At 55.8% G+C, this 11,351-nt stretch overlaps 1 long non-coding RNA gene across 1 annotated transcript; it reads left to right on the top strand.

Annotated features, from left to right (window-relative positions):
* The first annotated feature begins 1,004 nt into the window (after positions 1-1,004).
* LOC129515613 (uncharacterized) lies at positions 1,005-11,049 on the top strand. The gene is made up of 3 exons (XR_008665610.1): positions 1,005-1,615; positions 10,326-10,412; positions 10,924-11,049. It is a non-coding gene; the product is annotated as an uncharacterized LOC129515613 (long non-coding RNA).
* Positions 11,050-11,351: the final 302 nt, after the last annotated feature.

Below are 11,351 nucleotides of genomic sequence, written 5' to 3'. Positions count from 1 at the left end.
CCACACTAACAAATTCTCAAAGATGCAGTGTAGATCCTCTTTCTCTTGCTAAGTCCTTAACACCCACCCCATCACATCCCAATTTGGGCTGGCTGTATTCGGAGCGCCCGCCAGCCACGGCGGATGGCACAGCTCGGGGAGATCAGAATGGATTCTCAGGGGATGATCTCACATAATAGGACCTGCAAGCTTTTTTTTTTTTTCTTTCTTTCTTTTTTTTTTTAAATGTGATGGATTACTCATTAAGTACCTCGTTATACGTTTTCAGGACCGATGGCAATTTGTGCTGCATTTTTACCACTTCAGATATTAGACTTTCAGCACTGATTTTCAGGGATGCTATTAAAAATCAAGTGCACATCCAATCCTTGTGTTTATCTTGTCTGCTTTTGAGAGTCCTGCATTTGGGCTTCAAGCAACGTGACGGGCCTCTTGCATCAGAAGCCTGTTCCCCCTGTTCCTGCGAGCGTTGCCTGAGCCTCTGAAATACCAGACTGCCTGTGGTAACCTCACATTGCACACCTGGGGTAACCTCACATTGTGCTCTGGGTGGCCCCTGCTCCCCAGGGATCTACGCATCCCCACAGAGCAGATGCCACTGACCTCAGCACGGCACCCGTCAGCCCTAAGTGGCAAAGACGACAAGCGTTCAGCTTCAGACTTAAGAATATTTTTGCATCGGTGAGGGGCAGAGCTGGGTTGGGGTGAGTGGGACACCGAAACCCATCTTGCAGAAGAAGCTGCAAATTCCCCTCTGCATGTTTTCAGCTCCATGTACGTTTATTTTAGATCTTGAAGGAAGACACAACAAACTGGATTTTCAAGTCTCCCTAGGGGATTTCAAAGGCAAAAATCCTGAATTGCCCCATAGAGTAGATGTCTGGTTGATTTGTAAATTGTTGGTTATACCAGAGGCATTAAAACACAACTATAAACTCGTGTCAAAAAAAAATAGTATCACATCAAGGGAGACTCTGATATTGGAAACATTCAGTAATCCAGGGCTATGAGATGCTTTGGTACTTTCTTATTGATAAGTAAATTTGCACCACTTAGTCATAAATATTGTCAACACACCCCTTCAGTGAACATCATTTAGGCTTAATCTCTTTGATAATGTTTTTAAAAATACACAGGTCCCTCTTAAACGACACCGGATATTACTGTGTTTGATTGCTGTGTCTGAAGGCTCTAGGCATTTTATAATGAAAGAGTTACGATTTCGAAAATCCCCCAAATTATAAATAGAGTGCCCCACCTCTGCTTAGGCCTTAGAAGGTGAGACAACGGCCTGCCTCAACATACCACCAGGAGCAGCTCCCCCTCAGGCATGGGGGTGAAGAGACAGAGAAGACTATGAGCCCAGAGGTTCCCAAGGAAGACGGTCGGCGTCGCCTGAGAGGAGGCAGACCCCTGGGCTGACCCTAGGGAGGTGCGTTCCAGAGCGGGGGCACCCTGCAGCTTCATGCAGCAACTTAGATCATCCTCAGCTCTCCTCCCACTCCTGGCAGGCTGGCCAGGCAGCACCTGACGCCCCCTCCACCACCACCACCTCTGGGGGAGGTGCCCTGGGGACCACAGGGGACGCACCTCCCCCTCTGGGCATCACTGATGAGTAAGCAGGTTCTTGGCTCCTCCTTGGTGCCTGCAGTGTGCTTCCCTCCTGGGACGGGTCGGGTGGGGTTTCGAAGCTTGCAAAGGTGAAGCTGCTCTGCATAGGGGAAGATACTTCCCTTCCTGCTCTGGGAAGAGCTGGGCCCGCAAGCTGCTAGTTCCTTGCACATCCTGCAGGTCCCCAGGGATTAGAAAATAGGAACAGTGTCCCACCGCATCCCCACTCTTCACCTGTCGCATAAAGACAACTCCAGACTCACCCAGGAGTAGGGGCCTCATCTGAAAGGTGCTTCGAGGGGGGATGTCCTCGCCGCGTGGTGTGCACTGACCGTAGGTCAGCCCCCTCTGGGCCAGGCTCGGGGGTCTCTCCTCTACAGACAGGAGGCAGCTGCGGGAAGGTGGCATGGCCAGGCAGCTGGACAGGACTGCAGGGCAGAGAAAGCTCGGGCAGCCTGTTCTGCAGACAGGACCTTACAGGGGGTAAATGCCAGCTCAGGCTGGGGGAGAGGGAGCCAAGGTCAGGGGCCAAGGGGGCAGAGTGGGGTTAACAAGTATTCTGTTCCTGTTGATCAACAGGACTAGCAGTCTAGCTAATAATTGATAAGGCCAAGGATAGGAATTTGGAGGGCTTGGGGCTGCCCTTGTCCTGGGGGAGCAGGGGGCACCGTGATGCTTCCCATCACATGGGGAGGACTTCCCGCAGGAGCCAATTCCGAGAACACGAGGAGGGGTCTCTCAACCTGGTTGTTCTCCAGGGTCATGGGGCTCCGGGGAAATTCCAGTGTCACCCCCCATCCCGAGGCACCAGTAAGCAAAAAGGCAGGAGGAGTGGGTGTCTGTGAAGACCCTGCTCAAGCCAGGCCTGGCAGATGCTGACAGGCTGCTGCCCCACGTCGGGGGAGAGGGGCAGGTGGACGAGGGGGTTGACTCTGGCCATGCTCCCCTGAGAAGGGGCTCTGAGTAGTGTTCTTGAAGGACAAGAAAGCTGGTCTGATAAAAGTAAGGAAGTAGGAGGTATTAGGCTGAGGAAATACTGTGAACAAAGTATCCCTGGGTACCAGAACCTGCAAGCGAAGGTGAGCTGGTCCAAGCAAAGCCGCTGGTGGGCAGGGCTGATAACCCAGGAGCACATGTTCTCGGCCATGCACCATCAGCCTCACGGGTGGGAGGGAGGGCACGGGGCGACTGGGATCCTAGGCTGGTCCCCTGAGCATCCGCAGGCACAGGCAGCAGCAGCCAGCAGAGCACTTGTCTGGAACAGAACAATGGGGTCAGGCTTCAGAGGATGAGGTAGGAGTATGGCTTTTACCCCACATGCAGCGTGGGGCCACCCCAGCTCCTCAAAATGGAGCATGGAACGAACACACCCAGTGTGTTGGGAACATCAGCCTGACGCACCCAGAAGGTTTAATCTCCCCCCTGCCCTATTTCTCTCTCTAACCAACGGGGAAGGAGTCATAGCTCAGTTCAGGCCACACGTTAAACTGTCAACAGGCAAGCGCTGGATGCCTACGATGCACATGCTCCAGGTTCCTGCAAAGCATTGCTCCCTCCCACCTGGGACCCTGGGGCCCAACTCCTGGCTCCCACCTGCCCCCATCCTTTGGAGCAGCCTGAAGAGCTCCCCACAGCCCCTCAGGCCGGGCCACTGTGACCTGGTCACCTTTCTGCAGGACCAATGAGTGGCCCCAGGAAGGTGCTCAATAGATGGAAGCACAAATTATAACATCCACACCAAACTCAGTTGTCTCTGCGAATGCAGAACATCAAGAGTCAAAGGCAGCCTCTGGCATTTCTTTAGCCATCCAAGACAGCCTGCGGGCCTGGGCAAGACATCAGGGGAGATTTACCGTGGGCCATGGAAACAGCTGTGCACAGGGGATGTCCGCCTGCGAGGGCCAGCCCTGCCCTCCCCACTGGCCACGCTGACACCCTCACTGGGACGCCCAGGCTTGAGGGAGTCCTGGTGTGAGAGGGGCCCTGGGTGCAGCATGGGCTTGAGACACCCACCCTGTTCGTGCTGCCCTGATGCTGGAGGTCTGGGGCTTCTGCCTTCACTTTAAAGAGGGTGAGCACACAGCAGGGAGGATGCAGTAGCACTCCCTGGAACTTGGCGAGGTGGGTTCAGGGCAGCGGAAAGCATGCCGATGAGGGGCTCAGCCCCAGGGGCCGCAAGACCCAGAAGAGCAAGTAGGGAGAGAGCCCAGATTGCACACGGCTTCCTTGTCTGCAAGTCCTGGTGGGAGAGCCTGGGAAGGCTGCTTGGCAGGCCCTGAAGACACCACCTGCCACGGCACATGGGGCAGAGGGTTGGGACATGGGGGGAAAAGGGATAGGCACCCCAGAGCCTGCAAACCACAGAGGGTGGGCGTCCATCATCTGCGGGGAGGGGGAGGGCGTGCTGTGTGAGCCCATCCATGGCAAGTCCTTGGAACCAGGAAACACCCCACCCACATTCGAGTTTTGACTGTGGCCCAAGCTGCAGAACTTTCCACAAAATAGAAAGAGCAGAGGGTTAAAGTCATTGAAGATGGGACACGGGGAGATGAGTGCATTTCAGGACTGAAAACACAGGAGGGACCCATTAGTGGACTTCCCGTCCCTAGAGCCAGTTACCTTCTGCCCCAACTCGGCATCGGGGCCACCCGGGTGGCTGTGAGAATCGCCCATCAGCCCAGCTGCCCCCGGGAGCCAGCGCCCTTCCCTGTGCGGCTGCAGACGCCGCCCGACCCACCCTGCGTCAGGAGGGCTCCGTGGGCAGGCAACTTGCCACATGGCTGCTCAGTCACGTGCCTCTGAAAGTGCTACTTGAGGTCTGCAGTTGACCTCCCAGGACTTTGGCATCAAAATAGATTTTCTTGGGGATGTTTCAGGGGGAGAAGGGAAGGGAATTCAAAATGAACAGCGAAAGCCGTCAGCAGTTGGCCCGCAGCTGCCGAGTGGCCTCTGCCCGTCTTTTTCTCTACTCTCAGCCCCTGGACAGCCTATCTTCTTGCCAAAGGCCTGCCCCCAGGGAGTGGGGCCCCAGCACCTGCCTTCCTGATGACTCCTGGTGGGGATGGCCGTTTCCTGAGGTCCTAGACCAGGACAATTGTCCCTTGGATGCCGGCTTCCTCAGAAGAGGGCTCCGGCCCAGGGCTGTCTGCTCCGGGCATCAGGCCCAGCTTCGTCCTGGAAGGGAGACTCCATGGCCCACAGCCTGGACATGTTGGGGGACTGCACTTACAGAACAGTGACCAAGGCCTCTAAGCTTCACCGGGTGGGATCTCGGTGTCTCCAAGGGGCACTAATCCTGCATCTGGACCAGTCAGTAACTCACCTAGTCCATCAATCTGCCTGGAGTCCTTACAATAAACCAGGCACAGGCTCAGGGCCACCTCCCCTCAAGTATTTACGGTTGGTTCAGGGGTAAGAGAACCAAATACATAAAATATGACTGATATTTTAGATCAAGAAGGTATCCCCTAGTACCTGGCACTGGGAATCGATGCCATGGCTGGGATGGCACCATCAGGAACAGGAGAAGCCACCTGTGGGATGGCACCGATGACCAGTAGCTGCTTCTGACCCCTGCAGGTCTGCCCTCGGAGCAATGCTTGAGGAAGGGAGGGGTGTCCTCCTTTGACTCCTGTCCAGTGGTGCTCATGGCCAGCAAGCAGCAGATCGTGGGGCCCATGGCCTCAGGGTGGACAATCCAACACCGTGACATCATCGAGACTCTAGATGTACCAAGAAAAAGAAAGAAGTTCACAAAAGACTTTAGGCTGGATATTGGCACCGATCCCATAAGAAGGGGACCCTGTGCATTCCCCGTTCTCATGAGGCCAAGCAGAGCTTTCAGCCCCAAACATGGAAGGAAGAGGTTGAAAATCACCTCTGCTGGCAAACCAAGTGTTCCCTGTCACATCCACCCCTAGGGAGGGGACATGACAGGCTGGCAGGTGCATGACAGCCCGCAGCAGCATGTGTACCTGATGCCTGGTTCTTCCCTTCGTGCCTCCTCTCTCTCTGTGGCCTGCTCACCTGCCAGCACCCACATACCAACACCTGCCCTGACCCTACCCCTTTCTTATCTGCAGGACTTTGCTGTGTTGAAGTTTATCTGAGAAAAGTGATTCAGGGCTAATGGCTGATAATGATGGAGCTACTCCCCTCAGCACCCCCAGGGGTCTGCTAGTGTTAACTGGCAGCAGCAATAACATGGCACCTCTGCGCCCTGGGTCAGACCATAGGAGTAAGTGGAGGGGTCTTCCAGAATGCCTCCATTCTTGCTAGGGGGCCTCTTATGGCTGGAAATAGAACCAGTTCTCCGGCTGAATTACGGGCACAGAGGAAGTGCTGTCTCTCTGTGGATCTGAATTCCCTGTTGCAAATGTCCATGGTACTGAGCACATGTGCCGAGTTCAGCGTGGGGCAGGTGTGGTTGGTAAGGAGAGGCGGTGGTGGGAATGCCCGGAGGCCCTATGTGGAGAGACAAACCCCTGAGAGCTGTTTCTAGAAGGTCCTCCCAACCCAAGGCTGCTCTTGTGTGGAAAATATCAACAGAGCCCAGGAAGCCCTTTTGAGATGCCACAGGCACCCCCAAAGGGTGCCATGCTTGAGTTTGTCAGACGGTGGAGGCAGCACCAGGGACAGGAGGGACAGGCTGGGGAGACAGATATAGAGCTGGAAAGGGGGGGGGCAGGGGTGTGGGGGAACTCCCTGGGAGGTGAGGGGCAGCCAGTGGGGCAGCATGGGGCAGGGAGATGAGAGAGCGTGATGCCTCCTCTGGGAACAGCAGGACCAGGCTCTCTGCAGTGGGTGTTCGTGGAGATCCAGAGACCCGGGCCCGGGCGCCAAGTCCACACTGGGGGGGCCTGGCCACATTGCCCCCGAGGTGTCGTCTCCCCTCGGGAGGGCTAATTCCTTCCTCACCTGAAAGGGAAACAATAATCCCTCAAACTACAGTGAGATCTGAGACATCTGAGAGACGCTCTCAGAAGTGCTGCTCCTTGATGCAGAGGGATTTGGGGAGCGGCGGGAGCAAGCAGGTTGAGGTGGGCAGGGGTGCGGGCATCGTGTTGCCTCCACACAAAGTCAGCCCCCTGCTGCTCCCAGCTGCTCCCACTTCCAGGCCGCACACATGCACCAAGCGTGTGGCACATGCATACGTGTAGGCGTATGCAAGAGGCCCCGTGCATCCCGAGGCTCTGAGGCCTTCCCTGGGGCCGCCATGCCAAGTGTGATTGTGAAGGCCTGGAGGGGGCCCTGGCTTCCCCACTCTTGCTAGACGTCACTGCTGTTCCTCCCTGGTGTCCATGTGTGGTCCGACTGGCAGATCGTGAGGTCCCCGGCACGGTGGGGTCTGTGAACGCCCAGGCTCTCAGACACAATCCAGGGGAAGAAAAGAAATGCTCACAGGGTGAGTACTGTGGGGTCCACGCTCTGAGCACCCACAGAGCACAGGCTGTGTGGGAGGCCACCTCTACCCTTGCAGGGGGCCCCAGCCACTGCCCAGAGTCCTCAAGTGGCTGGTGGAAGCTGGAGTGCAGGGGTGGGGGGGGCAGGCACAGATACGGGAGCGCCTGTGGCCCAGCTTGGTCACGAGACAGCAGAGCTTCCTTTCCGTGAGCTTTCTGACCCTTGAGTGTTGGCTGCCCACCCCGACCCTGGTCCCAGGCATCTTGCTCAATGTCTGGTTTATTCCTCCCATGGGATCTGGTCTTGTGCTCACGGCCCCTTTGCCCTGGGGAAGGCAGGCTGGGACTGGGCTTGCTGAGCCCACCTGGCCCAAACCCCCAGAGGATGGCCTGTCTGGACCACAGGGTCTGAAAAGACGAGGTGAGGACCCCCATGTACACAGTGGGCACTCAGCCAGACTCAGTATCAAGTTTGCCGTTACACCTGCCCCATGTGTTCCCTGTGGCGAGCTCGGGGCGACAGTGGGAACAAAGCCAGTCCTGTGCCAGCCTTCCCAAACTTCCATATTGAAATGGGGCTGCCAAGAGGAAGGGGAGGCTGAGCGTGGACATTTGTCACAAGGGTTGCCTAACCTCCGGGCGGGAGCCCCACCGGCTGGCCCGGGCTGCCAGGGCCCATTGCCGAGCCCACGAGGCACAAAGCGCTGCGTGGGCACTCTGGGGACAGAGCTGAGTGTGGCTCGTCCCGACTGGGGCACCAGGGTTGGGGGAGGTAGCGGGAAGCAATGCGCCTTGCCAGCGTGCTCTGTGCAGAGCGGCAGGAGATGGGCAGACAGGCTCTGGTGAGGACAGGTGAGGTGTCCCCAGGTGAGGACAGGAGGCGGCGGGTCCGGGCTGAAGATGTGGCGGCTGAGCCTGCACCCAGGGCCTTGGTGACTCACAACAGGCACAGCTTTGGTGTCAATCCCTCGTCCAAGAGGACTGTAAGCACCCAGAGCCCTGTTGAGCATGTTCTAGTCCATCCCTTGGACAAAAACGCAGGGAGTCTGGGAGAGATGATATGTGACCTGTGAGCACTTTCCTGTGTGTGTGTCATGCTTTGTCACCTTTGTATGCACCCTCCCATCTCCATCCTTCTCGGTGCAGCGACCACATCGGGGTGCCAGGCCCTGACCCCTCAGCACACAACAGAAGCAGAAGGACAGCTCAAAACCCCACCCACCCTGGCCCCCCAGTCTGCTTTCTGTGGCTGCTCTTCCCCCAAAGGTGGGGCCAGGACTTAAATTGTAATGGTCACTCTATTTAGCAATTTTTAAAAATGTTTCTGATTTTGTAATTAAGAAAAAAGTTTGGTTTATTAATTCTTTTAACAATGTTTAGCTTTTGATGTCTTCCTAACTCTGAGAAACAGACTGGGGGTCACTGGAGGGGAGAGGGGTGGGGAGATGGGGTCACTGGGTGATGGGCACAAAGGAGTGCACATGATAGGGTGAACGCTGGTTGTTGTACACAGCTGATGAATTGCTGCACACCGCATCTGAAACTAAGTATGTACTTTATTTTTTTAAGGTTTATTTATTTATTTATTTATTCATGAGAGACACACAGAGAGAGGCAGAGACATAGGTAGAGGGAGAAGCAGGCTCCATGCAGGCAGCCCGACGTGGGACTCCATCCCAGGACCCAGGGATCACGCCCGGAGCCAAAGGCAGATGCTCAACTGCTGAGCCACCCAGGGACCCCTAAGCATGTACTTTATATTGGCTAATTGAGTTTAAATTTTAAAAAAAGGTTTTGCTTTTTCATGACACAAGAAGTTAAATAAAGGTTAGGTTTGGCCACAGGCAATAGGGTCCGTGGTCATCGTATTTAGCAGGCGATCCCGTTGGCGGCCCTGGCTTCGGAGTCTGGGCAAGGTATGCCCACCCTGACCCCCCAGCTGTTGGCTTCCACCCTGTGTGTCTCCGGCAGGCGCCGCGGGGCTCAGACCCCTCCTGAACAAACACACAGTCTGTGGCGAGTCCACACGCTGGTAACACGGCCGAGTGGGGAGAGATCACGCATGGCTGTGAACCCCGGAGCACACAGCCGGTGGGCTCTGGCCCCTGGAGCGTCAGCGCTCACCACACAAATATCACACGTTACAGCAAATGAGCGCACATTCCGCTGACACTTGGCACATTGGTTCTGCTGGACCACCACCCTCCCAGCAACAACCCAGCATTGACTAATCTCAGGGGTCTGAGGTGGGGGTGCAGGGTCGGGGGGTCAGACACTTCTGTAAGGGGCCAGGAGTATGTGCCGGTGCACTGTGGTCTCCGTGGGCCCTGCAGGCTCTGTGGTCTCTGTAGGCTCTGTAACAGGTCCCGACACTGCCACCGTAGCAGAGACATAACACGTAAGTGCACAGTGAGGCTGTATTCCAATAAATATTTATGAAGACAAGCTGGGAACCAGACAGGGCCCTCAGACTGCAGTTTGCTGCTTCTGTGTCTCTTCCTGACTCGGGTCACCGTGGGGTACTGAAAGCCTCCCAGGTGGCTCCATGTCTCCCTTTTACAGAGAGACCACATTTCCCCAAAGGCACAGGAGGTTGTCAAGAGAGACTCCTCTGGGTCTAAGGCACATGTACATCCTCTTCTCTCCTCCTGCCCTGGTTAGTTCATTCAGTGGGAAAGCAGGTCACATTGACAGGGAAGCTGTGTCCTAATGACTGGGGACAAGGAACGTTGTTTATTGCTCTTGGGTGAAGGGGACAAACGCTCTGGCTGGAGGCTCATGCTGCACTCAGCTCCCCAGGAGCCCAGCTTGTCTTAGGGGCTGGGCTGAGTCCCCACATTCATGAGGTCAGGTGAAGTCCTAACCCAGAACTCAGAAGGGGATGGTGTTGGGACCTTTAAAGAGGTGATTTAGGTAAAGTGAGGTCAGAAGGGGGGAGGGGTCCTGGTCCAATCTGATGGGTGTCCTTTTATTTATTTATTTATTTATTTATTTATTTATTTATTTATTTATGATAGGCACACAGTGAGAGAGAGAGAGAGGCAGAGACACAGGCAGAGGGAGAAGCAGGCTCCATGCAGCGGGAGCCCGACGTGGGATTCGATCCCGGATCTCCAGGATCGTGCCCTGGGACAAAGGCAGGCGCTAAACCGCTGCGCCACCCAGGGATCCCTGATGGGGGGGATCAGGGGGGGGTCAGGACACAGAACACCCAGGGGGACGACCGGATAAGGATCCGGGGTGAAGACAGCTGTCCACACCAGGGAGGAGCTGGCCCTGTCCACACCGTCATCTTGGCCTCCTTGCCCCCAGGACGTGAGAAGATAACCTGGCCTTTAGAGCACCCTGTCTGTGGCCCATGGTTACAGCCACCCGTGGACACTGGAACACTGGCCTGCAGTGAGTCGATGGGGCTGAGGACCTTACTCACAGGGAGTGGGGCCAGGGTGGATGCTAACTGGACGGGGCAGTCCTCTTGGTTCCTTCTCAGACCGCGACTCTCTGCTCCCCTGCCCAGCAGGCTCTGAGAAGGCCCATTGGTGTCCTGGGAGACAGGGAGACCCACCCCAGCCCGACTGTGTGTGCAGAGGGTGGGGTAGGAGGGTGGCCCTGGGGCCTGGGAGCTGCCCCCCAGGGCAAGGGGTGGGACCGCGGTGGGAGGCAGAGAGCCCTGTGGGCCCAGTGCAGCTGCCGGGCGCTGCCAAGGGCGAATCCCCACAGGAAGAGCCTCCAGGCGTCAGGCCTGGGCAGCAGGGGCTCCTGCCTGGGGAACCTGATGGCAATAGTCTTTCTCCACTGTGCGCGAGCAGGAGCCGTTCCAGTCCTCCCAGAGGACAGCTCCTAAATTAAAGCAAGTGGTCAGAATGTCCTTGAAGACTTTAATCTTTCTAATTTTTCCTGTATCGTCTAGGATTATTTTCACTCTGAAACGGATCGAGAATGACACACCATTTGGCAGCAATTTCTTTTCCTCTCCACCCCCAGGACACAGCCACAGATTGATGGCATCCCTTTAAGACTCCAACCCGAAATTTTGCTCTTGTGGTTTTCAAAATAAAAACATGTGATCAGTCCTTTTTCTGTAAATTTTTTCTTTCTTTCTTTTCTTTCTTTTCTTTTTTTTTTTTTTTTTTAGCAATCCTAAGAAATATTGTGGTCTGTTGGGTCTGTCCCTGCCTGGAACGGGAAAAGAGGTGGTGAAACAATGTATTTTCCTCTGCAGAAAGAAGGCAGCCAGAGGGAGAATCGGTCTGGCAGGTGCCAAGAGCTCAGAGGTGTGGGGCCGGCAAGGCTCGTCCCTCTGCTATGCAGTGCAGACCTGCAAATGAATAACAATGT

Source organism: Nyctereutes procyonoides, unplaced genomic scaffold (genome assembly GCF_905146905.1).
Source record: "Nyctereutes procyonoides isolate TBG_1078 unplaced genomic scaffold, NYPRO_anot_genome, whole genome shotgun sequence".
Classification (NCBI taxonomy): domain Eukaryota; kingdom Metazoa; phylum Chordata; class Mammalia; order Carnivora; family Canidae; genus Nyctereutes; species Nyctereutes procyonoides.
This window is presented reverse-complemented; position numbering and strand designations above follow the sequence as displayed.